The 26694-nt window shown below is 48.0% G+C and overlaps 1 long non-coding RNA gene across 2 annotated transcripts in view; it reads right to left on the minus strand.

Moving 5' to 3' along the window:
- LOC125916400 (uncharacterized) overlaps window positions 1-26694 on the minus strand; it is a 544336-nt gene that overhangs the window by 405910 nt on the left and 111732 nt on the right. Inside the window, exon 1 of one of the 2 annotated variants that reach the window (XR_007455897.1) lies at window positions 5811-6186. The exons of the other annotated variant lie outside the window; for it this stretch is intronic. This is a non-coding gene — a long non-coding RNA (uncharacterized LOC125916400). Of the gene's footprint in view, window positions 1-5810; window positions 6187-26694 lie in introns of those variants that run through there. 2 annotated transcript variants of the gene reach the window in all.

Genomic DNA, 26694 nt, shown 5'->3' on the forward strand with positions numbered 1-26694 from the left:
GGCATTATGCTAGGTGAAATGAGTCAGAGAAAGACAAATACTGTATTACTACTTATATGTGGAATCTAAAAACATAAAACACATAGAAACAGAGGAGAATGGTGGTTTTCCACGTGCTGGGGAAGACAGGAAATGGAGAGAGGTTAGTAAAAGGGTACAAACTTTCAGCTGTAAGATGAATAAGGCCTGGGGATCTAAGGTACAACATGGTGATTATAGTTAACAATATTGTATTATATACTTGAAAGTTACTAAGAGAGTAGATCTTAAATGTTCCCACCACAAAAAAAGAAATGGTAAATTTGTGAGGTGATGGAGGTATTAACGAACCCTGGCAATCATTTTGCAATATAGGTGTACGTATCAAATCATCACATTGTATCCCTTGAACTTACACAATGTTAAGGTCAATTATATCTTATTAATCTTAATTAATAGGTCAATTAATTATTGACCTATAATTAATAGGTCAATTAATCTTATTAATAGGTCAATTATATCTCAATAAAGCAGAAAAAACAAATTAGGACAATATTAAAAAAGAACAAACAAAAAAATAGAGGAAACACAAAACTGGAGATCATCCTTTTTTTAAAAGAAGTATCTGTGACAACTGTATGTAATTTTCAAGGTTAATGGCATCTTGATTCACAATAATGAAAGTCTTGTTTATCTACATATTAGTGTCCTGAAGCTAGCTTAATTTACATAATCATAAACTGCATTTCAACTGTCCTCATCAGCTTGTTCCCCATTTGATGAAAATGTAAATGGTAATTTTATTTGGGCTCAATTGCATATATACTGCATTTATGCAGCATCAGAAAATAGCATTTTAATTTAACCAGCAAGTTGGGCTCATTACCAAAAAGAAAAGAATATTGGTTAAAACACCAAGTCAGTTCCCCAAATGTCTTTGAAGGGTCTAGTCATTGTTGTATTATTACCCAGTGGGTTTTAATTGTATTTGCTCAATGCTGGAAAAAGCTAGGACTTCACAATGAAAATGTCCTGTAGACTCTAAGCTACAGGTAGCCAGTGGACCCCAGGATTCCAAGACGGCTGGCTGGAAGGAGGCCACAATCGTGCAGGTACTATATCCGGGCACTATAGCTCAGAAGAGTGAAGCCACCGGCTTAGGTCCATTTGCGCAGCTCTAACAGAACAGCACAGACTGCCAGGTGTCTTAGCCCATTTGGGAAACTCTAACAGAACAGTACAGACTTGGTGGCTTATCACAAAAGAAATCTACTTCTCACAGTTCAGGAAGCTGAGAAGTCCAAGATCAAGGCACTGGCAGGTTCAGGGTCTGGTGAGAGCCCATCCCTGGTTGACAGACAGCCATCCGCACTCTGTGTCCTCACTTGGCAGAAGAAACAAGGGAACTCTCCAGGATGTCTTTTTTATAAGGACACTAATCCCATTCATGAGAGCGTCACCCTTCGGACCTAAGCACCTTCCAAAGGCCTCACCTCAAACGCCATCTCAGTGGGGTTGGGATTTCAACATACATATCTTGGGGAGAATGTAAACATTCAGTCCAGAACACCCGACCAAGGCCAGAGTGACGATGCAAGTTCAGAGGGACAGGCAGAAACTCTTTAACGTTCACTAGGAATGTCGAGCTCGGGTTCCCAGGGAAGCAAAGGCAAAAGCAAGTTGAAAGGGTGGCCGGGGGCAGAGCTGAAGCAGGGTTCCCTGTGACACTACCCTTCACCACTGCCACTGCAGCGGGCGTTAGCCCACATGTCAGTACCTACAGCTCCCACCTCAGCTGGGGGCTTTGGCACTGCTCTCTGCCAGACGTGGTAAAAGCGTGAGAAAGGCAGAGCTCACAGGCATATCTTCAGAGCCCCCTGAGTTCACACCATCCCTGTACTCCACGGAAGTGGGACACGTTTCTTGCTAATCAAAGTTCTGCCTGACGGCTGTGTCCGACACACTGGCCACCACAACCGTATGACCCACAGCCGGGAGCAGATTGCACTACAGAGAAAATGGCCAAACGCCTGTTGGGTGCAAGGAAGCTGTTCTCGGCTGTGGACCAGCATGTGTTCCTAAGGCACAGTGGGCAAGACCAGAGGTTTCTCTAAGCACAGAGCGGGTCAAAGTGGAGAGGAGGGATGCATTTTCTTACGGTGACTGTGAACAGCGCGTCAAGCCCTTTAGAGAGGATTCTCAGACTCTACGGTTCTCGGTAGACCAGAGACGAGACAGAGGCTGCAAGCCCTCACAGCTCCCACGCCTCTCCGCACACGTGAGACAGTTTTCCCGTTTCACAGCGCTTTTGTGACCTGCGCACACCTATGCCTTGTTAGCACTCCACAAGGCAGGCTTTCTCAAACATGCATCTCCTGGGGAGCCTGTTAAAACCGCAGAGGCCCAGGCCCCACCCAACACCTTCTGAATCTCTGCTGCATTAACAGGCATCACAGGTGGCTCTGGGGACCCTGATGAGAAAACAGCTCTTTATCTCTTATGGCCGGCTCAGGACCCAGGACCCCAGGCCCCAAGCGAATTCCTAGTCCCCTTGGTGCAGAAAGCCTTTGTAATACCTTCCAAGGGCAGCTTTCTCTCCTGACTTTAAAATGACAGCAAAAAGTTCTGGTGAGCAAGATCGAGGCCACATTCTCTAAGAACTCTTTGCTGTAATTTACTCTCTCAGATTTACAGGCAAATATCTGATGAGTGAATGGGACCGGGCACTCAGTGATTTCCAAGCTCCAGCTTTTCCCTTCTAAGGACTGGTAATGACCTTAACTAGCACAGCAGGGGAGTTAGCCTCCACCGTGATCTGGTCTGCAAATGTCTGCATGAACCACATTGTTCTTGCAACAAACCCTGAGCTGGGACACTTGCTTCTTGTCCCTGGACCCCCGGATCCTGTGCGTTTACACATCTATTGCTTAGGGCAGACTGCAGAGACCTTCTAGTCACTATTCAGGTGCTTGGGGGCAGCCACGTTTCCCTGCATCTGATCTGTATTCTCTCGGCACAATCAACAGCTTTCTGGGTGCCATGGCTCAGGGCTCTGTCATCTTAACCCTGGATCCCAAACTGAAACACACAGAGGCTGTGATACTTCCCGTGTGACACCATTAAACATACCCACTAGCAATAACTCAGGGCTAACGTTACGGTAGTGAGTTCCCTGTCACCGGAGGTATCCAAGCAATAATCGATCTACCATAGATCCGGAATGCCAGCAGCCACCAGCTAAAGCATTAGACCTCTTAACCAGTGGAGTCCTTCTGACTCCAGGTGTGTTTGATTCTATGAATTTCAAATTTGACTTCTGCCAATGCATCATTAAATACATCCCAATTCTGCCCACACAGCTCTCTGATACTGAGACTGGTTTTGCACAAAGTGGTAAAATACAATTTAAATATCTTCTAAGTGTCAGAACCAGGAGAAAGAAAAACAAATTAATCCACAAAGAATTCCTTTTCAGTGGTTTTCAAGCCAGCTTGTGTCTGTCACCAAACCACAGGTGAAATGCTAATAAAACTCAGCCTGCAACAACAGCATAACAATTTAAATATGGCCTATTTTTCCAAAGAAATAGAATGTATTTCCAAACATGGCCTTTTTAATGAGTGCCAACTTTCTTATAAGAAGATGATTACAAAAGAGCAAAGGTCTCCTCAAGACTGAGATGAGGTGGAGTCCACAGTGAATGGCAGAGGGGATGACCCAAGAGGCCCACGGGTGGGATGGAAGACCCCCCTTCAGGGGATGTAGCAGGAGGGGTCTGAGAGAAGAGGCAACTGGCAAAACATGGTGATGAAGCGGCTACACCTTTCAGCCTAATTTGAAGAGACAGGGCCGCGGGGACCTCACTCCCGCTTTGCACACTGAGCGCTCACAGCAGCACGGGAAGGGGTGTGCTGGCTGTCCCCGTCACAGGGTCAGAGCACGCATGCGGGGTCCCGCAGCACAGACGCTGGCCGCCTGCTGCCCACATCAGCCTCCCCTATGCCCTGCACCGTCTACCCCGCCTTTCTCAAACACACACATCTTTCTCCACTTCCCCGCTGTCGCGCCTTCTCTTCTTATCTACCTCGGCCTTGCTCCAAACGCAGTTTCAAAAATCACCTCCTCTGTGTCGTCTTCCGTGATTTGCTGTGTAATGTTGAATACTGCCTGCTGGGGACTTAGGAGCCTCCAAATTTGTCCTCTGCCCGCCCCTTCCTGAGGGTTCCCACTGGGATGAGGCTATTAAAAGATATGCCCAAGCAATCCAGCCATTTTCCGAAACTTGCAGAGACGTGGAAACTATGCTCATGGCCTGGAAGGCAAGGACCTGGGCCTGTGCTCTGGAGTCAGGCAGGGTCACAATCACAGCCCAGTGGGCACCCTGCTGTGTGATCTCCGAGTCTCAATTCCCTCAGCCGAGACACAGAGATAACAGTTCCTCCACTGAGTTGCTGAAAGGTCGTAATGAAATAAAATCGGCGGGAGCACCCAGCAGCACGGTTCTCAATAAATGCTATTGTCTTCCCCTTCGTGCAGAGCTACCTACTGTGCGATTTTAGATCACACGGTACCTCAATCTTATCATCTGTAGAAAAGGCAGGCATGCTCTCGGCTTCTTATTTCACTGCTCAAGAGAGAAGCTTATGTAAAAAAAAAAAAAATTATAATGGACTTCATTTATTCCAATATTTACTGAATATTCCATTTATTTACACTATCATGTCAGTGTGAAATAGTCATCCATTCTTCCTAAACAACGCAGGAATTACCGGCTGTCATTTCTAAGAGGATTAAGAGATCGTCACCCATTAAGGACACGCTGTTAGCAGGGAAAAGCAAGGCCCCTGGAAGAGGCCTGGTTCCTGGGTGTGGGAGGAGGAGGGGCCCACACTCCTTCTGCTGCCCAGGGGTCCCCCCAGCTGTGTGTGTAAAAGGGTCTCACATAATCCCCACCACAACATTTGAGGCTGGTTGCATACTCCATTTTACAGATGAGGAAACCGAGGCTCAGAAAGGTTTGCTGGGTTCAGGCTCAGAGCTCTCGGCTCACCTCTGCCGGAGCCACTGCGGAGGGATAGCTGCGCTGTAGAGAAGGTGGAAGCACGTGAGATTCTCCAGCGCCACCCAAGGGACATGGAAGGACAGGAGTTCCTGGAGCACCCACCTCCCTCCACTTTCAGAGGGGGGAGGGGAGATGCACGCAAGGAGAAAAGCGGGGCTGTTGCAAACAGCAGGACTCAAGATCGGGTTCATGACTCTCTCCTATAATCCTCTGCAATACTGTAGAAGCGCCAGTGTTTGAATCCACATAGGAAAGAAAAGCAAAATTCGAGTATCTTCATGCACTCATAGAAGACAATTCTCAAGGGTGTCTCAAGGTTAAACTAGAACAGTCCCAGTTTATGCAAAATAACGGTTTACTGTTGCCCCACTTGCTCTCAAGAGTATCCAGATACATAAGATCATCCCACATCTGTGGTTCTCAACCTTGGTGACACATTACAATCACCTGGGGAGCTTTGTAAACAAGATTAAGTCAAAACCTATGGAGGTGAGATCCAGTCATTGGTCATTCTTTTTAAGCTTTTCCCAGCGATTTTAATTGTGCTGCTAAGACTGAAGGCCTCTGTCCCGGGTAGAAGACACGACTCCCTTCTTATGCAAAGGGGACTCAGGTGCAACGATGGCAGTTCACAGGTAGGACCCCAAGGAGCTCGGAGCTGCTCTGCCCACGGGAGAATCGGGCAGCCGAGCAGGGAGCACGTGGCTGGGTCCAGCTGACCCCAATCAGGCTACACCTGCTGTTCATCTGCCTGATTGAATTTACTTACCTGCCTACTTCTGGAAAGATCGGAAGCTCTGTGGCGGTTCCTGTTGGGCACCAGCAGATCATTAGTGCTCACCCGGCTCCCACAGAGGCAATGCGGGAAGTCACTGGTTTCACCTTGAAGTGAAGAAGGAGGACCTGGAGAGACAGATTTTCCACACATTTTGGAGAGGTTCTGCCAGAGAATTCCATCGAGGCATGTGAAGTCAGGCTACTACTGGCAAGAGCAGCGCCAGAGCCCAGGGTACAAATGTGTCCTGCACAGGGTCTCCGGAACAGATTGTCTCCAAAACTGCATCTATCCTAATTAAGGCTGCCAGGCAAGTCTCTGGCCCCTCATCCAACTCCAGGGAGGTTCTTGGAGAGAAAAGGGCTGCCCTCTCCTTGTCCCCGCCACAGAGAGCAGAGTCTGTCCTCAGGCGGCTCCCCTGGGTTTTGAATCATTTTTACAGCTCTGGCATTTGCTTTCCGGACTACAAGACGTTTCCAAGAGCAGAACATAACAGGGGAGGTTTGAGAGATTTCCTCTTTCTAAAGAGGGGCAGCAAACATCACTGCAGCTAGACCCGGACGGATACATTCCAGCTACATAACACATTACACTTCTCAGTGTTTTTCGGACTGTATCCCTAACAAACTCTCTGAGAGTGTATTAGGAGGTTGTGTTCATGAAATACTATTTGGGAAGCTTCAGAGTATATGGGAAACCTTTGTCATTCGTGGATGTAACACTCACAATTTTGACTCAGGAGTGAGAAACGTTACCAAATTACTTCCCCATAAAAGTAAAACAATTTATCACACACACACACACATCTGTCTTGTGATTTTCAAACTTTCTGATCTTTGCCAATCTGGAAAATGAAAACGATTACCTCCACGTCATTATAACTCTCTTCTTTTATTAGCAAGACTGAATAATTTTTCACATGCCTAAGAAACAGTTTTACTTCCTTCTCCGTGGACTCCATTTATATCCTTTGCCCACTTTTCCATTGGGCTCATAATTCTTATTTATTTGTAGATTCTCTTTCTATATGAGAAAAACCAGCCCTTCCTCTGCAGTGTGCAAACAACTTTGCAGTTTGATGTCTTATTTTGATTTTATTTACGGTCCAAATAGCTGAGTCCATTTTAATGTAACTGAATGTATTAGTATTTTCCTCTGTAGCTTCTGGGTTTTGAAACTTTAGAAAGTCTTATAAGGAAAACAACTTTCATTGTTTCTTTAGTATGAGATTTTGATGGGACTAAGCCAGGCCTGAAAGCATTCAGTTGAAAAATATTCAAAGAAAATCATGACCAAATGTCACTCTTTCTGTGTGTCAAGATCATGGCACCCAAAGAGAAAGCTGACAAAATACATCATCCATTATCAGATTTGGTCCATGGTGGAGCTTCCCATCTGAGGGACTATTTCCCATGAGATAGCATGATCTAGAATTCCCAGCTCCTGGGCAATTAAATGCCCCTCCATACAGAGGTCCTGGTTACATTACTCTTATTTATTTGTAAGCCATTCTAGAAATTCTTCTAAGATTAGGGGGGTCTCTTTCTAGCAAACCCACAACTGCCATGTCAGTTGGGGTCTCCCAGAAGACATCAAATGGTGATAACTCCATGCCACAAGTGAGACGGGGCCAACATATATACCAGGGAGACTTCTTCTGTAGGCATTTAGATGTGCTCATCTGTTTCTAGGGATTCCACTGCTCTCCTGAGTCACCAAACCCTTCAACAGGGCTTCTGCCTCAGTTGCCTATTTGGTCTTCAAATACACCCCTGGACATGGATGCCTGCCCTGAGCATCGGCACGGCAGCTGGTGGTCTGACGTCAACCTGCCCCAGCCCACGCCACCCTGTCAGTCCTGCCTTCTCCCTCCAGCCAGCCGAGACTCTGGGTCAAAGAACCCCTCCTGGAGGCGTGTGAAGAAACACCCACATGTGGGGACAGGCTTTGCCCAACTGACTCTCACAGTGTCATGCAGATGCTGGGGAAACTGAGGCACAGGACAGGTATGAATCTGGTGGTAAGGGAGCCTAGAGCCTCTCTTCAGCATTAAAACAGAGACTCCTAGGAATGGAAACCTGGCTTTACCCTCATCACAGCACCTGTTTTCCCTTCCAAGTCCCCAAAGCCTCTGGACTTCAACCTGGGACCCAAGCATGTGACTGGGTATCCTGAACCCTTTCAAGGTCCTGCAAACAGAGCTGGTCCGTTTGCTCAGACTTCCTTGCTTGGGTCTCCAGGACACCTCCTTGCTCTTCTGAGCCCTCTCCTCAAAAAACCCTGGCCATTTCTCAAGTTTTCATGGGGTATAGAAACATCCCCACCAATTGATCTTGTGGTTAGGATAGCATAGTTCCTAAATGAGAGTACTCCTAGCCTGAGTGATCATTTATTAGTGCAGAAGAAAGTTAAAGCTTCAGAGAGGGTGAGCCTTACCCAAGGTCAAAATCTTGTTGGCTTCCAAGCCAGAATCAGAGCCCAAGCCTGCTGATTCCCAGGCCAGTGCCACTCCACAACCCGCTGTGGCTCCCAGACCAACTGTCTCCCACTTTCTTGAGGGACTCTCCTGGTGAGAACTCTGGGGGGTTTTTTGTTTATTTGTTTGTTTTTAATTCTATCTGGGACAAAAAGAGAACAGGTTGACTTTGTAATGTCGTCAAATATTAAGCTTGATTTCCCAGCTACTGACATCCAAATTGCCAGTGAGCTTGAAAGTCCCGGTGGAGGCTGCTGGCTGTGCTGATAGAATGAGGCTTGCAGCTAGGGAGGAGGGGAAGCATCCCTCAGCTTCAAGGGGAGACGAGCACGAGTGAGGGGTGGAGGGTGGGGACTGCAGAGCAGGTGGCCGCCAGGAAGCCAGGGACAGGGCAGCAGCCCATTAAAACAGTTCAGGGTAAGGGTCCTCCATTAAAATTTTAAGCCACAGGCACTTCATGACCATGCACACTTGAAATGCTGTCCCTGGGAGACGGAAGCCAAGAGGCTGTTAAGGGTATTGTGTGAAGTTGCCAAAAATTGAAACCATGACGCATCCCTTGTCCTTCGGAAATTTTTCGAAAGAAAAGTTCTCCACGACATGGAACACACTGTGCAAATGGAGGAAGGAAAAGAAAGTTTTTCTGAGAGTCACGCCAATGGGTCCTCATTATTTGAGAGGGCAGAGTCAGAAAAATGCCTGGAGTGAGAAAAATGGGCTCTCGACACTAGAAAACTCTGGATTTGGTCTCTGGCCTCACACATTTGTTTACTGGGCAGGGAACAACCCTTTGGAACCTTGGTTGCCCCATTTGTAAAATGAGGCTAATAGCACTTTCCTCCAAGGGTTGTACTGAGGAGTAAATGGACTGTGTTACAAAGCACCTGGAACGGGAGCCCACCTCATGAGCTGGTGGTGCCTCCTCTCCTTTTAGAGCTTGAAATGGCCTTTATGATGTGCTTATCTCAATGCGTTCATTTTTCATACGGGGAAACTGAGTCCCAGATGTGAAGTGACTTACCCGTGGCCCTCAGCAAACTCCAGGCAGAATCGAAGTCAATTCTTCTGATTCTCCCGCATCAAGAAACACCTCCTCTCAAACTACCCCCTCCCTGCTTCTCCCCAGAAGTTCACCATCTCTTAAATAGTCAGCAGGAGGGAGGGGAAGACAGGTGGCTGGGTGCCACTGCCGTCTATCTTCACCAACTGCTTTCTAAGGCAAGGCTGATAGTTAACCCTGCAACCCAAGCGATCCCTGTGTGACCGCCTCCGAGAAATCTGAGTCCAGTGAGAGGAGGCATAGAAGGAAAAGAGACAGAGGGGCAGAGGGAGGAGAGACAACGAACAGCGGGGAGCGCCAGAGGGATTCCTCGTGAGATGAAGATTCGCTCTGACATTGTTTTCAAACGAGTGCAGGGGAGAGAACCACAGACAGCGATGGCCAGATATGCAGAACCAATGAGGGAGAGTACAAATGCCCCTGAACTGAGAACACATCTTCGGAGAGGAGTCCCTGTGAGCAAACGGTGCTTGCTGACGTACAAAGGGATTGGAGGCCCGGCCAGGCTTCCGACAGTGAGTGACGTCACAGTGGAGGCATTATCTGGAGTTGAGTAAGGCAAAGAGCTCTTGCTTCTGTTTCTTTCTGTCCTCTGTCTTGTTGGAAATGTTCTGATCTTTGCACTTTCATATACAAGTAGAATTTAGCTCTTTCCACACATTTTTGTGTAGCATTGGGGGTATTTCCGATAACTAAAACATTCTCTCCTCTAAGAAGCTAAGGGATGGAGTGGAGCCATGTGCCCACCACCCACCCACACCCCGATTTTACTGCCCCGCAACCTAAGTTGGCAAAACACTCCCACGTGTGTCCTCAACTACTCTCTATTACCACATTCATGACACGTCTGACACCACGTGGGGCTTTTCCATACATCAAGTGTCACAGACTATGAGTCTGGAGTTCTCTCTTGTCCAGCAAGAGAACAGAGGCAGAACTGAATATGAGAGAGGCTAATGTCTGGGAGGAGACAAAAACCCTGAACAAGGGTTTCGTCTCCATATTTATAGAGCTTGCAAGATATTACCCATGTGGTGAACGTGAAGAAAACAAGATCTCACACATGCGAACATGGAGAAGACAATCGATCATCACCAACTTGTGTGTATAAGAAGCAAAGGGTCGGGGGGCGCCTGGGTGGCTCAGTCGGTTAGGCGGCCGACTTCGGCTCAGGTCATGATCTCGCAGTTTGTGGGTTCGAGCCCCGCGTCAGGATCTGTGCTGACAGCTCGGAGCCTGGAGTCTGCTTCTGTGTCTCCCTCTCTCTCTGCCCCTCCCCCATGTGCTCTCTGTCTGTCTCTGCCTTTCAAAAATGAATAAATGTTAAAAAAGAAAAAAAGAAGAAGAGGAAGAAGAAGCAAAGGGTCGGGACACCTGGGTGGCTCAATGGGTTGAGCACCTGACTTCAGCTCAGGCCATGATCTCCGAGTTCAGGAGTTCAAGTCCCGCATCCGGCTCCACACTGACAGTGTGGAGCCTGCTTGGGATTCTCTCTCTGCCCCCACCCTGCTTGCTTGCTCTCTCTCTCTGTCTCTTTCTCTCTCACAATAAAGAAACCTAAACATTTTTTTTAAAAAAGAATCAAAGGGTCTGGGGGGAGAGTGGAGTTTGTGATCAAAGTATAATAGTATATTGGCATCAGATGGAAAGAAATTTTACTCATGATCCCATTAAATATCTCACCAGCTAACCTTGGGCGTTTTCACCCCGTGATGGTGGCTTCCCACCCTAAGTTTTTTCTAACCCATTTATGTAAGTAGAGCCTATTCCCCACCCCCCAATCGAGCACTTCTCCGACCCCAGCTGTGTATCCTGCAATTCACGTGTCCTGTGTGTCTCCCCAGAGACAGCATCAGGTCCCACAGATTAAGGACTCAGTCCCACAAGACCGACCCCACTTCAGATGCCAACTGCCAAGTCCAGGTTGCCTCCTAGACTTCTGACCAACTGGCTATAAATGGGGCTTTCTGTGACACCCCTCCCCCACCTTGGGTTCCATCATTTATTAGAACAGCTTGCAGAACTCAGAGAAACACTCACCTATGTTTATTATAAAGGATACGATAAAGGATACAGATGAACATCCAGATGAAAAGATGTATCTGAGGTACCTTTTTGACCCTTTCTGGGTCCAGAGGGTCCTGAGCACGGGAGCTTCTGTCCCCATGGAGTTGGGGTGTGCCTCCCTCTCAGCATATGGATGTGGTCACCAACCCAGAAGCTCTCTGAACCCCTTTCTTGGGATTTTTATGACAGCTTCATCACATACACACGATCAGTCATTAACTCAATCTCCAGCCCCTCTCCCCTCCCTAGAGGATGGGAGGTAAAGCTGAAAGTTCTAAGTTTCTAATCGTGCTTAGTCTTTCTCACAACCAGGCCCCATCCTGAAGCTATCCTAGAGCCCACCGAGAGTTTCCTCATTAGATAAAAGACACTCTCGGGGTGCCTGGGTGGCTCAGTTGGTTAAGCATCTGACTCTTGATTTCAGCTCAGGTCATGATCTCACAGGTTCGTAAGACCAAGCCTGATGCGCAGAACCTGCTTGGGATTCTCTCTCTCCCTCTCTCTCTGACCTTCCCACTTGTATGTGCGCTCTCTCTCTCTCTCTCTCTCTCTCTCTCTCTCTCTCAAAATAAACATTAAAAAAAGAGTACTCTTATCACCTAGGAAATGCCAAAGGATTTAAGAACTCTGTGCCAGGAATCAGGGGCAGACATAAGATATTAGACCCAAAGATGTTCCTGGTGCTCTTATCACTTGGGAAATTACAAGGCTTTTAAGAGCTCTGTGTCAGGAATCAGTGCAGAGACCAATATGTCTATTTTCTATTATTTCATGCAACCCAGACCCTGATTCCACATGTGTGAGGTATCTACTAGACCCTTCCAGGGAGGAGGCTTGGCCTCACAGAGGGTACGTTTTAGCTGGAAGGTAACGATGAGATTTGGAATAAGATTGTTTATGAATAAGAAACAGATGATACCTAGAAAATCAGGGAATGAGGGGAAAAGGAGAGATCTTAGGAATAATTCAATCCAATTCTCCAATATTACAACAGACACGTAGTGGACCAAAGAGGAGAAGTGACTTTCCCAAGGTCACACAGCTAGTCTGTGATATAATGGAGACTAGAACCTGCGTGCCTCACCCAGCTTGTTCTCATTGGTGACTAAAAGGACTAGAGGGGGTTTCATCCATCTTCTTGTGCAGATAAGACTCTCCTCCTGAGCCCAGACCACCGCTCAATCAGAAAGAACCAGAACTTGCATGTGGGTTTGTCCTTGTCTGTCACAGTGAGCTAAAAAACCCTGGGCTACTCACTCTGCCTCCCCTGGTCTCTGTTTCTGCAACTGGACACCTAGGAGATGGCCACTTGGACCACAACATGGGCAGTCTAGCAATAGCTAGCACCCACCACTCATTTTCCAATCCAAGGCACGGACTTGATTTTACTGTGTGTTGCGCACTATTCTCAATGCTTGAACTTGCATGTCTTTCCATCCTTGGTACAACACTATGCAGCCGGTGCTTCTCTGACCCCCATTGTACAGTTAAAGAAACTGAGACCCAGAGAAGCCAAAAAGTCTTCCCAAGACCACGCAGCTGGCAAAGGGCAGACCCATACTTAACCCTAGTCTCGCGTGCATACTTGCTATTGACAAACTCCTAATCCTCTCCCTTATACCATGTCCCATCCATTCATCACCATGACCCACCTGGGTGGTTACTGACCCCATTTTCCAGTCACAGAAACCAGCCTCAGAAAGATTGAGTGACTCACTCAAGAACAGGAAGCTCATGTCAGGCACAGTTGGGTCCAGGAATCCATAGGTATGACTCTGCGTCCTTGTTTTGAAGACAGCTGCCAATCCCAATGTGTTTTGATGCTGTGGCTTACTTCTGGCTACGGGGAGCGGGGGGAGGAGGGGGGAATGGGTCAGTAAAAGTCTGAAGCTGGAGGTGAGTGTAGGATCTGCCCGGCAGAAGCGGGCAGAAGAAAACAAGGATTTGGGGACTGCAGCTCTCGACTTCCTGGTTTTGCAGCAGACATGGTATTAAGCGATAAAAGTCTGGTTGGCACATACGACAGGGTGACAAGACTCCAAATGACGCCCACGAAGTAATTACCACCATGTCCCGTGTAATGTATAACTGGGTCTCACTGTGTCCGTTAAAGTGCCACAATGGAGACACTGCCCACTGGACCTCACCCTGCCCTGTAAGACTGTTTGGAGGAGGGCTGGCGCTGCCCGGGCCACCTATGCTTTCATAAACCAGAGCTCCCCGATGTCGTATAAACATATGTGTTCTTGTGACCCGGCTTCATGGCTCTCACCTTTTACCTTAAACCAACGGAACCACCCCAGCCCCACTTCTGGTCTGCTGGACACTGGCCATAATAATGTCTACTGGCAATTGCAATAAGAAATATATTTTCTACATCAACTGAAATTTTGTGGTGAACCCACAAAGCATTTCTGACATGCCGGGTCCAGGGACCTGCAAGGAATACCCTTCATCCACAGATCCATGACAGAGGGTGTTTTTAACAGCTGGCATTAGCACATGGGCTGGCTGGGGACTGAGGGTCCCTTCCCCTGGCGGGGGCCTTAGGACACAGATCATGCTGAAGTGGCCATGGCAGGCTGAAACCCTCCAGAAAAGACTGTCCACCAGGGGACTCTGATGATTTGTAATCAAATTGTGTTTTATTAAAGAGAAAGTATCCAGAGGTTTCCCGTGGCTGCGTTCTTGCAAATTAAAGATAATGGAGTTAACAAAGAACAACTGGAAGTCAGATACCAACATGTGAAATGAGCCCAAGGCAGCTTCATCTCTTTGGATGCTCACATGTGGAATGTGGGTCCTGCTCAGACAGGAGCCAGGCGGGATTCTATCTTTGTCCAAAATCACAGGCACCCATTAAAAGCAACTCTGGTGCCAGCTGCCTTTGACCATAGCCATCTCTGACTCTGAGCCAGTCTCTGACCCTGCCTCTCATCTTTAAAAGATGGAAAGTTTGTAGGGTGACCAATGTCCCATTTTGCCTAGCACTTGGGGGATGAGGAGGATTGGTTCTGGGGCACAGGATTCCATTGCAAGAATCAGGAAACTTCTGGACAAAATAGGACAAGTTGGCCACCCTATTGGGCCTCCCACAATCCCTGACTGTGTCGACATTCTGGGATTATTATATTATGACTGACTCTAATATCCTTACATTACAGATCTGTAAGAACCCTTGAGCCTATAACAAATGTGTCATGAGCCCAGTAGAGTTTCCAGTACACAGCAGGGACTCTCAAGTGCTGTCCCCTCCTGTGTTCCTGGCCAAGCACAGTGGCCTCTGGCTATTCTGAAACCTTGGAGTCCTGTGATGGTAAAGTCTCCAGAATGTTACCACCTGCAACCCTCACCCCAACCCCAAAGGCTGGCAAATGTCTCTGTTCCAGGTGAAGAAACAGGTGCCCAAAGCAGGTGTGTGATTTGCTCGAAGCCAAATGAACTCTGACTCCATCCTATGTCCTGTATTCTAAGCCCAGTGGCCCCTTGGCCAAACCAGGCTGCTGTGTGCCCCCCCCCCCAACACACACACACTCAGGTGTTAGCCCAGGGGGCCGCAGACTGGTGAGCCCTTGCCTCTATTGTGTCTGGGTTTCCCCCTACCTAGAAGCACCTGCTTACTGCCTGCTTCTTTCCTCCAGAGCACCCCACTTCCACTGTGCCCACTCGCAACCACACGGGCACCTTGTTACCCAGTGGAGGGAGGGGTGGTCAGAGTCCCAGCAGCCCTGTGTCCAGGGATCAGCCTCATCCCACAGCAGGAAATCCAGGCCCTCCTTATGTCACCAGGAACTCAGTTCTCGCTCCCCACTCATCACCCCCCAAAAACCACCCCAGAGAAAGGGAAGGGCCTGGAAGGGTAGGCAGGCAGAGGGCAGGGCAAGCAACACCCTGCCATAGACAGGGGCTCCAGGAGCAGAACCGCTGCAGCTACGCATCCGCTGAGGCCCAACTGGGCTAGAGAAACCTGCAATCCCAGCCAAGAGGGATGGAGACCCAGGAGGAGCCGGGCCTGGGAGAAGGCGGCAGTGTGTGATTTTTAATTTACTTTTTCTTGCCCTGAGACAAAAATTAATTTGACTTGGGAAAAAAAAAAAGGTAACTTTTTACTTGACTTTTGAAAGTAAAATTTCTGCAACTCTTTTTCCACTTAACAGAACATTTCCTCAACTTCTGAGGCATAATGTTAATATGCGCCAAAGATGGGGAATTCCCTGAGCTCAGCTCACATATCACCGAACTGATTTTTTTTCTTAATTTCCCAGTAATACTGGCTGGGTTATGCTAACAGGAGAGTTAACAGCTAATTTTGCTACAGGGAAGATAATAACAGGAAATGATCTTTAATAATGAATTAAACAGACTCCTTGGATCCCGATTCCTTTTATTAGATAAGGTCAATGGCATCTTAAATGAGCAAATCTATCCTAGGCTGGCAACAAGATACAGAGAAAATTGTCAAGCTGACTTACAGGGGAGGGCGTGAGCTCTGGAAGAGAATCTGATGCAGCAGTCAGAGCACGAGCTTCAGACACAAAACTGGACGCCAACCCACACTAGCTGTGTGACTGCCCCCACCTCTCTGAAGCTCTCTCAGCTGTTCCTGGGGACAATAATCCCCACCTTCCGGGCCTTCGTGATCATTACACACTGCGTAAAGTGTGTAAAGCCCAGCACAGTGCCCGGTGTGAACAACACCACTGTATTTGCCAGCGGGTAGAGAATGTAGTTTACAAAACCATTTGGTATGCATTCTGTAGTTCAACCTTCAGAAAAAAATGGGCCATCCGGACACAATGAACCTCATTTCAGGACAAGGAAGGTCCAACATTGCCAGAGGGAGGATCAGAATCCTAAGGCAAGTCTTCTGATTCCAGTTTATGTCCTCTATGTGGTTCTCAGTCTGCCAACTAGTCATCTCCATTTTTTTTAATCAAGCAGATTTCTTAGTAAAAAATTTTTTCAGGACACAGCACCAACCAGTATTTATTTATTAGGTGTATACATGTTGTACTCTCTTGATATCACACACACTCCTCCATTCTAGAATACTCTGTTCTACTCTATTAAAAATTTACGTATACACACACACACACACACACACACACCTATGTATAGGCAAGCACACACAAAAGTAGAAGAAAAAGACACCAACTATGAACTGAAGGTCTAGTGTGTTCTTGCAGGAGAGTGAAACCACTGAAAAGGATAAAGTTGAACAAAAATCAAAATGGCTGCACTAAAGCTTCAGGGAAGCTTGATTTTAAAGGAACCTTTTTCCTCCCTTCCACAAACTTCCCTCCTCCCTTCTTACACTTTTGTTTCAGGAACCTGGCACCACCCTAAGGACAGAACGAAGGCAGCTGGTACCACATACACAATTTCAGTCAAAACCAGTTAAATCCTGTATGTCCCTATAAAACCCCCCAGCCCCTTCCTCCAGGAGGGTTTGCAGGTTTTGAAGACCTTACCCTGCTGCAGCCTCCTTTGCCCTGCAAAGCAATGAAGCTATTGTTCCTCTTTATCCCAAACTCTGTCTTTGCATTACATTTCGCCTCTGAAGAACAGAGGTCGGTTTTCAACAAGAGGGAGCTGTGCATAAGCTGGAGGGAAGAAGACAGCCAGTCTAAGGTCATGGAAAGTGGCACTGCCTCGGGGCTGGGGATAGCTAGTCCTGCCTCCTTGCTGCAACAAAGAGGAAGCAGGGGTGTGGAGATTTATTAAGGGTTCGCTCAAGGTCACACAGATCTCACCTCTCCAGGCCCCCTGCCCAGTCCCCTTTCCACTGAAGACAGTGCAGTTGGTACTGATGCCAGCAAGCCCTAGGGGAGCCACTGAAGGTGTCTGAGTGAGGGGAGGGCAAGACACATCCTGCTTCTGAATGCTTACCCCAGGAACTTCCACAGGCCGGTAGTTTCGTGCCAGCCAAAGCACTGGCTCACTCTTAGCCAAAACCCACGTGTGGAGGTTCCGGTTCCCAGAAGTTTCCAAAGCGGGGAGATGTAATTACAATGTTTCAAAGCAAACAAATACACACCCAAGTGGGAGAACAGCATATTTATTTGACTAATTAGAGGGAATTCACTGAAAGGATGTACGATAACATCAGCTTTTTTTTAGTAATACTAATTGACATTTTCTTTTGACATTTTACTAGTAGCTCATCTTTATTTTTTATTGCGCTCTCGATAAGGTACCAAGGTGAAGCGTCATACTCTGGCAGTGAGCAAGTGTGAATCACGCACCACATAAACAGCAGGGGCTCGGGAGCCGAAGAGGCGCACGGAGCGCCAGCTATCAGCCTGCTGCAGGGAGGGGAGGGCAGCGCACTGATTATCGCGCCCAGCAGGAACCCTGCCAATTTGCTGCCTGGCTGCCGAGGGCGCTGGTTCTGCCCGACCCAGCTCCCAAAGGGGCCGCCGTCAGCCCTCCTGGGCTCCAACCTGGTACCGCACCCCGATGACCAGGAAGGACATGTGAGTGTGTAGACAGCCGGCACCTCCTAGCGCTGCCCCGTGCCGCTGTTCATCCCAAGAAAGAGCCGGGAAACTGAGGTCTCAGTTCAACACAGTTAACTCGTGTTCTCTGAGAACGTAGAGCACGCCCAGCTAAGGGGCTGGACGCGGTATGGCTGAAGGGGCGATTTGGAATCCAACAGATCTAGGAGCAGGTCAGTCTCTCTGAGTTCCCATTTTCCATCCATAAGTGGGGATTAAATGCCTACCTCATGGGTTGTACTGAGAACTAAGTCAGAAAATTACACAAAGCATTTTACACAATGCCTGATGCATTCATGTGTCCCAGGAAGATTTGCTGAGGGCCGATGGAAAATACAATTATCATAGCTCAGGGAACTTCTCATCAGGACACACAAGTGCCCTGTCGGACCCCATAAAAACTCAGCGTTGGAGAGAGAGGCAGAAACAGAAATCACTGTAATATAGGGATGGCTCCAACAGGTTGGGCAATGGGGAGCCACTGAAGTTCTTTGAGTACAGGAAGGTGATCAGAGCTGTACTAGACAGAGAACCAATGGCTACTGAGCACTTGAAATATGGCTCGCCTGAACTGAGATGTGCCCCGTGTGTAAAATACACCCTGGATTTTCCACTTGATACAATAAAAAGAATATAAAATTACTCATTAATACTTTTCATATGGATTACTCATTGAAATGATAGTATTTTGAATACAGTAGGTTAAATGAAATGTTATTAAAATAGAGTTTACCAACTTCCTTTGTGGCTACTAGAAAATTTAAGACTGTATACATGACTCATATTATGTTTCTATTGGACAGCACTGCCCAGGAGCATTTGCCGGACGTATCAGAGCAAAAAGCAGCTGGAGGCAGCAACATCTGGGCCATTTCATTCCAGCCAAAGTGCTGATGTCCTCTCAGCCTGGCCCTGCCTCTCCAGCTGCCAGTTCATGGAGTAATTAAAATGCCTTGAAGCAAAGAGCCCAGCCCTTGAGTGTGCTTGACAATGCTCAGAGTTTTGCAAAGCTATTTCGGCAGGGAACATCCGAGCAGTGTTCTCAAACACCCCACATTATCTGGAGCAGGGATCAGGTGCCAAAGTGCCGGGCTCTCAGCCCCGGTGATCTGGTGGCCAGAGCTCACACCCAGAAGCAGCCGTTTCACGGGTAAATTAAAAAGCAACCAGCATTTTCCTCTCTAACTGGAAAACTCCACTCAAAGTGGAGTGTTTTTCTGAGAGTATTCCTCTTGTGGAGAGATCTCCAAAACCTGCAAGATTTATCCCAACAGATCCCATGCACGGTGCTCCCAGGGACAGAGAATGGACAAAGTAGCTATTGCTGCCCTGCATTCGGCCTTGGTCTGTAAGCTCCAGGCTCAGACGTAAAATTAAACCAATAATGCCACTGACCTTCTGGGTGGGGACTTTGAACCTATGCCTCCACTTTTCTCCCTCGGAAAAATCTGGAAGCTGGATTGCATGGTCTAGAACATTTGGGAGGGGAGACAAAGGAAGGGGTGGGGGAGGGAGGGCCTGCCACCACAGTGGTTAAGTACCTGTGCTTTGCAGTGGGCAGGTCTCCGTTTAAGCACCTGCCCTGACACCTGCGGGGGGGCGTACTGTCTGGGGAAAATTACTTAGCCAGCCTGAGCCTCTTGTTTCTGTTTTGTAAAACAGGGATATGTATAGTGGCGACCTCATGGGTTGTCGGGATGGTTAAATTAGGGATGGGGGAAAGATGCACAGTGCAATAATTGGCACCTAGGAAGCACCAAATAAAGTCATCTAGGAAACAGACCACACAGTTTGCTGTGGAAACATTAGTCCAGGCCTCAGGAGGCCTTGGTCAGCACCGGAGTTTGACATCTCTTCCAACTGCTAACTCAGCAGAGGGATTCTGATGCTTCTTCCAGTACAAAGGGTCTGCACCCAGTAGAGGCAGGGGCAGAACAGGTAAAAGTGACTCTCTTTGGAAACCGCTGTCCCGGGCAGGCACAACTGGGGCTGGAGATCAGGAAATCTGGATAAGATATGAAGTACGATCAAGATGTAGGGGGCGCTGTTGCTCATTCACTGTGGTAGGCAGAATCCAGGGGGCTCTACGATTCCCACCCCCCTGTGCGTACTCCCCCTTCTTAAATATGGGCAGAATCTGTGAATATGGTGGGGTATCACTCCCCTGACTACATTACATTATATGGCAAAGGTGAAGAGATGTTGCAGATATAAATAGGGTCCCTAGGGCGTCTGGGTGGCTCAGTTGATTAAGTGGCCAACTTCGGCTCAGGTCATGACCTCACAGTTCAAGAGTTCAAGCCCCACATGGGCCCTGTGCTGACACCTCAGAGTCTGCAGCCTGCTTCAGATTCTGTCTCTCCGTCTCACTCTCTGCCCCTCTCCCACTCGTGCTCGCTCTCTCTCTCTCTCTGTCTCAAAAAATGAATAAATATTTTTTAAAAGTTTTAATAAATAAATAGAGTCCCTAATATGTTGACTTTTGAGTTAATCACAAGAGAGATTTTTTTTGGTGGGCCTGACCTAATCAGGTGAGTGGTGAGGGTGTAGAGTCAGAGATGGGAGAAGTCCGAAGGCTGTACCCTGCTGGCCTGGAGGAAGCACACAGCTATGCTTCTGTTATGGTGCAAGGACTCGAGGACAGTCTCTCGGAGACAAGAGCAGTCTCTTGCCACAGCCAGCAAGGTAGCAGGGACCTCGGTCCTACGGCACGAGGAAATGGATTCTGCCAACCACGAGTACACTTGCAAAAGGTCCACAAGGCTTAGATGAGAACATATCCCCCGCTGACACCTTGGGTTCAGCTCTGTGAGTCCCTGAGCAGAAAACCCACCTAACCCAAACCCAGACCCCTGACCCATGGAAACTGTGAGATAGTAAATGTGTGCTGTTTCAAGCCACTAACCGTGATGATTTGTTACGAAGAAATAGAAGATGAATACTCCCAACCAGCCCATGCTGGACTCCATTCCACCTATCCCTCTTGGGTCACAGAGAACCCGTTTGGTCAACCTGATTTGCCTAAACCACTCAGCTGAATCCCATCCTGGGCGCAGGACCCAACGGGATCCCTGTGCAGCCCAGGACACCAGTTTGGTGGCTGGAGGAAGAGAATCTCTCTCCTGGCTCTGAGTGGTAGAGTGGGAGGGAATGAACAGCTACGGCCCATGAGGAAGCGGGCTGGGATAGAAGCAGGCATGTGGGGAGGGCGACCGCATCACCTCCCAGACTTGGACGCACACTGCATGTAAACCCCCCCAACTTTGGTCTCTCTGGACACGTGAGCCAATGAACCCCCTTAATTCCCCGTATCACTTAAGCCATTTTATGTTGATTTTTTTCTATTCCTCACAACCTGCAACTAAAAACCTTCTCACTGGTACAAGAGCTGTGGGAGCATGCTCTATGCAGGCCCTGACTGGACCCAACAGCTTCCTCACTCGCCCTTGGGTCCTAACAAGAATAATAATGCCTCACGCTCTACTTTGTTCGTTCAACAAGAATTGGTTGAGGGCTTATTACATGCACCGGAACGCAGAGCAGTGATGCGGCACCACAGTCCCGGCCCCATGCATGTCGGGGTCCAGTGGGGCTACAAATAAGCAAGCCAGCAATTGCACAAGTCACGCATGCTGCAAAGCCCGTGACTTTGGCCGAACGGCTGGATGTCAAAACTAGCACCTAGTCCCTGCTGAGGCCAAATGACACCATCATGGAACTTACTTCTGGGATAAAAGAACAATTCTGGCATCTTATTTTAAAAATTCACTATTTTACAGGAGCACCTGTGTGGCTCAATCAGTTAAGCATCCGACCCTTGATTTCAGCTCGGGTCATGATGTCATGGTCGTGGGATCAAGCCCCATGTCGGGCTCTGCACTGACAGTAGAACAGCAGAGCCTGCTTGGGATTGATTCTCTCTTTCTTCCCCCCACCCCCACCTCAAAATAAATAAACATTTAAAAAATAAAAATCCATTATTTTACAATTTTCTCATTTCTGTTTTGTAGTCACATTTTGAACATTAGGAACAACAATTCCTCGGAGTATTGGAGGTCAGGTGGCCCTGTGACCTCTTAGCTCACATCTGTGGTATTAACTAAGTGCTCCCTCCCAGCAGAAGTCGGGGGAGAAGCCAGATCTTTGAGGGCTGCCTCACCTTTTGCTTTTTCTTTATACTCTATAGTTTTTCTTTTTTGTGGGTTTTTTTTTTACTTTTATTTTAGAGAGAGAGTGTGTGTGAGTGGGGTAGAGGGGCAGAGGGAGATACAGAGAAACTAGGTCATACCCTGGATCCCCCACACATCTCCCAACCCAGGAGAAGGATGGTCAAGACCCTGGAGGCCCAGCCAGACACTTCCCTGTGCCCTCCCATTCTCGCTTTCTCCGATTTATTATAAAGTAATATGGCAATTATCACAAAGAATTTAGAAAATCCCCAAACAGAATTCCTTCTAATCCTACCATGCAGGGACAACCAGGGCTACAGACTTTTTCCTTTCATGTCTTCTTTCGATACATAATAGCCATCTTCCCCTGTGAACGTGGGATCGGGCTGGACTTGTAGTTCTGGGTCTTGATTTTTCCATCTCCACGGTTAAAGTGACAGGCAGAGTGGCACACGGTGAGAAGCAGTTGAGGTTCAAAACCCCTCAGTGCACATGGGCAAGTAAGTTTGGGTTTCCATCTTACAGGGCTGCTACGTCCCGATCTGTAACGTGGTCATGGCACCTGCGTTCCAGGGTTGCTGCAAGGATTGAGTCACTCCCTGCAAAGCCTTAGAGCAGTACCAGGCCCACTGTAAATTATGATGATTATTATGTTTCCATAGCAGCAAAAATGCACCTGAGCATCGTTTTAATAGATGCATACCATTCCATTAAACGGATGCACGGATGGGTGACGTAAGTTACGTAACTACTTCTCTGTTGTTGGATACTTAGGGTCTTTCCAAAGTTCTGCTACTCTCCCCAATCTTAAACTCACACATAAATCTTTTTGCATCTGTTGATTTAGCTGACTTCCACCCTAGAAGAAAAATTGCCAGATCAAAGGGTAGGAGCTTGCTGAAATCTCAATGCACGATGCTGAATTACTCTTTAGAGAAATTGTGCCATTTTTATTCCGCGGTGGTGGGGTGAGACCATGCAGCCTGGGCATTATCAAGTACTTGTTTCATTGTTGTTAGTTTTGAATCGGTGCCAAGCAGATGGGCAACAAATGATATGCTGTCATCTTAGTTGCTATGTCTTCGCCTCGGCTACCTCAGTGAAGCCCTTCTGCCCCATTTCTCGGCACCCCCACCACTACCAGTGTCTTTTCTTCTCACACACCCAGCACAAACAAAACATCGGTCTCCCACTCATGGGCTGACATGTTTAAGAACAGCTGCTCCCAGGGGCCCGAGGTCACTGAAGACGACCATCCTGGTTGCTCCTGGGATTGGTCAACAAGAGTGGCAGAAATCAGAAAGAAGACGTTCGACGAACAACTTTCTAAAGTACCTGGAAGAGAATCTCCTGGGATCAAAGCTCGTGATAAATCAGGACCAGTAGCCATGAGGCATGTGCTTTCACTCAGGAAAGGGGCAAATGTCACCAGGAAGATATGGGTGGACAGGCAGCCCCCTCCAGGGGGCTCAAAGGCCACAGGAGAACAGGAATTAGGGGCATGACTCCTGGCCGAGAGGGGAGGTTTCCAGCTGTGGCTGCTGGGCTCCCTTGAGGCCACTTCAGAGGCTACTCTATTTTTACCCAAACACCAATAAAAAACTACCTTTTCAAAACCATGGATATAATTAGAGTGTATTCCTGATAAGACTGAGAAAATAACCCTGCTGCATGTCCTAGGTAACAGGGACTCTCAGCAAATGTTTACAGAATAAATAAATCAACAGACTAGGGAAAATTGGTTTGGGATTTGTCAAAAGTTCTGACTGAACTGAACTCTCTTGTCAAGACTTAAGAGATCATTAACGGATGCAAAAATCATTATGTTTTCACTGGCTGTTCCGTGCAAGGCACTCAAGACACAGACACAACAGAAAAAAGAAGTGGGTCCGGCCCTCATAACGGCTCCTGGACAGGGTTGTGGTAACAACGTGCCCTTGGGTTTGAGTCTCAGCTCCCCAACTCACTGGCTTTGGGGGTACTGACTGAAGTCTGTAAGCCTCAGCTTTCTCATCTGTGAAATGGGGCGCTAACAATAACCACCTTACAGGGCCATGTGAGATCAAGGAGCCTGGCAGTGAACACACAGCAAATGTCAGGTGCTGTTATTCTACTTTTATGAAGAAGGAAGAGAAGGGGCTACTGCTCTGCTCTGTCCACCAGCCCCAGGTAAAGTCATGCCAGGCTCCATCAGTGACTGCACTTAGGGCCCATCCTCTTGTCTTTCATTTCACTCTCATCTGCAAAGATCCTACCTCCAGTAAGGTCTTATCAGCAGGTGCCAAGGGACGGGATTTGAATGTATCTTTGGGGGGGAAACAAACAGCAACAACTAGGAACACCCCTTCCTGTGGTATCTGCGTGGTTCACTCGCTCTTTTGCTTCATTCCAGGATCTGCTCAAATGTCACCCCCTCACAGAGGCTTCTGGACCCACCTTAGCTGAAGCAGCCCTCCCCACGCCCTGCTCTGCTTCACTTTTCTCCATAGAACTTGTCACTTTCTTTTCTGTACATATTTTAATGTGTGTTGTTGGTCTCTCCCACTAGGATGCAAGCTCCCTGAGAGTCGGGTTTAGTCTAGCATATAGTTGGCACTCAATAAATGTTTCTGGAATGACTCAGACAGTGAGTGATGGCTGTTTAGTCGCTCTGCTGGGACACTGGGGGACACCCATGCTATGGCCAAAGACTCTTCATTTGTTTTTAAAGTTTATTTATTTATTTTGAGGTTTGGGGGAGAAGAGAAGAGAGGGGGAGACAGAGAACCTGAAGCATGCTCTGCGCTGTCAGTGCAGAGGCTGATGCGGGGCTTGAACTCACGAAGGGTGAGATTATGACCTGAGCCAAGATCAAGAGTCAGATGCTTAACCAACTGAGCCACCCAGGTACCCCAAAGAGTCTTCATTTCAAGCTGGGTAATGTCCCCCCAAAGATGTCCACATCCTAATCCCCAGAACCTGTGAAGTCCTGGAAAAAGGACTTTGCAGATGTAATTAAATTAATGCTAGCGATGGGAGATTGTCCTGGATTATCAGGCTCACAAGAGTCTGTAGAAAGGGGAGCTGTGAGGGCCAGGGATAGAAGAGACATGACAGGGGAGGCACAGGTTGGAGTCATATGCTTTGAAGATGGAGGAAGGGCTCACAAGCCAAGGAATGCAGGCCCCTCTACAAGTTACAAAAAGCAAAGAAAACAGATTCTCCCCTGGAGCCTCCAGAAAGAACACAGCTCTGCCAAAATCTCAATATTTAGCCCAGGGAGAGCCGTGTCAGACTTCTGACCTCCAGACCTATGAGAAAGTAGTAATTTTCTATTGTTTTAAGCCACTCAGTGTGTGCTAAGTTGTTACAGCAGCAAGAGGAAACTAATAGTGACACCTTGTCCTAACTCCCCAGAACAGCTCCTCCTGAGCCACGCAGGTCAGCCAGTCAGCAAGGATCTGCAGGTGAAGAACAGAGGCCCAGAAAGGTCAAGGAGCTTGCCCCAGGTCACACAGCTGGGGAGTGGCCAACCCAGGATTTGAGTCCAGTTTATCTGCCTCTGAAGTCCTTGCTTTTGCCTCAGCACCAGTGCGGAGGGTATGCACGGATCTGCAGTTTCCCATGGCCTCTCGGCCCTGCCCCAGCTCCCAACAGCCACCCCGTGGTCCACTCAGAGACAGCCATGTGAGGAGGGTTCTGTTTCTAAATGGCTCTTCCTGGCAGAGACACATTTTGAGTGTATTTGTGGACACATCTGGTCACCGTGCAGTCCAGGCTATAGCCTGATTGTTCAGGGAGCAAGGAGAGCAGCTGGTGGGATGTGCCCAGTGTCTTCACATGTGACACTCCACAGAGCCAGCCTCCAAGAACACCCTGGAGCCCGGGAAGGGCTAGAACAGGGAGGGAACGACAGGAAGCCCCCAGGGCTCATGCACCACAGAGCATCCTCCTGCCCACAGCTCCTCTGGGTCTCACAACAACCTGCAGGGGTTCTTATTACCCCATTTTACAGATCAGGAAACAGAAGCTTGAGGAGACTGCTAATCTGCCCAAGGTTACTCAGGCTTTGCCTCCAGAGCCTGAGTAACTCTCTTAGAAATAAGAGAGTTTGGGGGGACCTGGCTGGCTCGGTCGGTTAAGCATCCGACTCCTGATTTCAGCTCAGGTCATAATGTCATGGTTCATGAGATCGAGCCCCACACTGGGCTCTGTACGGACAGTGTGGAGCCTGCTTGGAATTCTCTCTCTCCCTCTCTCTCTGCCTCTTCCTTGCTTGTGCACACATGCTCTCTCACTCTCTCAATAAAATAAATAAAAACTTAAAAAAAAAAAAGAGCCCTGGAAAGAAACAATCCCAACTTCATACACCCACCATCTCTCTCTCTCTCTTTCTCTCTCTCTCTCTCTCTCTCACACACACACACACTTACCCACACACAAATGCACATACTTATATACACACATATATACACCCTAACACAAACATATTTACACTCACAGACACATACACACCCACTTACACAGACATGTCCATACATACACTTACCAAGATAACCGTATACACACGCATAAACACACATACACCTGCACACATGTACACATACACATGCGCACATGCACACGTACA

Source organism: Panthera uncia (assembly GCF_023721935.1).
Source record: "Panthera uncia isolate 11264 chromosome E2 unlocalized genomic scaffold, Puncia_PCG_1.0 HiC_scaffold_20, whole genome shotgun sequence".
Classification (NCBI taxonomy): domain Eukaryota; kingdom Metazoa; phylum Chordata; class Mammalia; order Carnivora; family Felidae; genus Panthera; species Panthera uncia.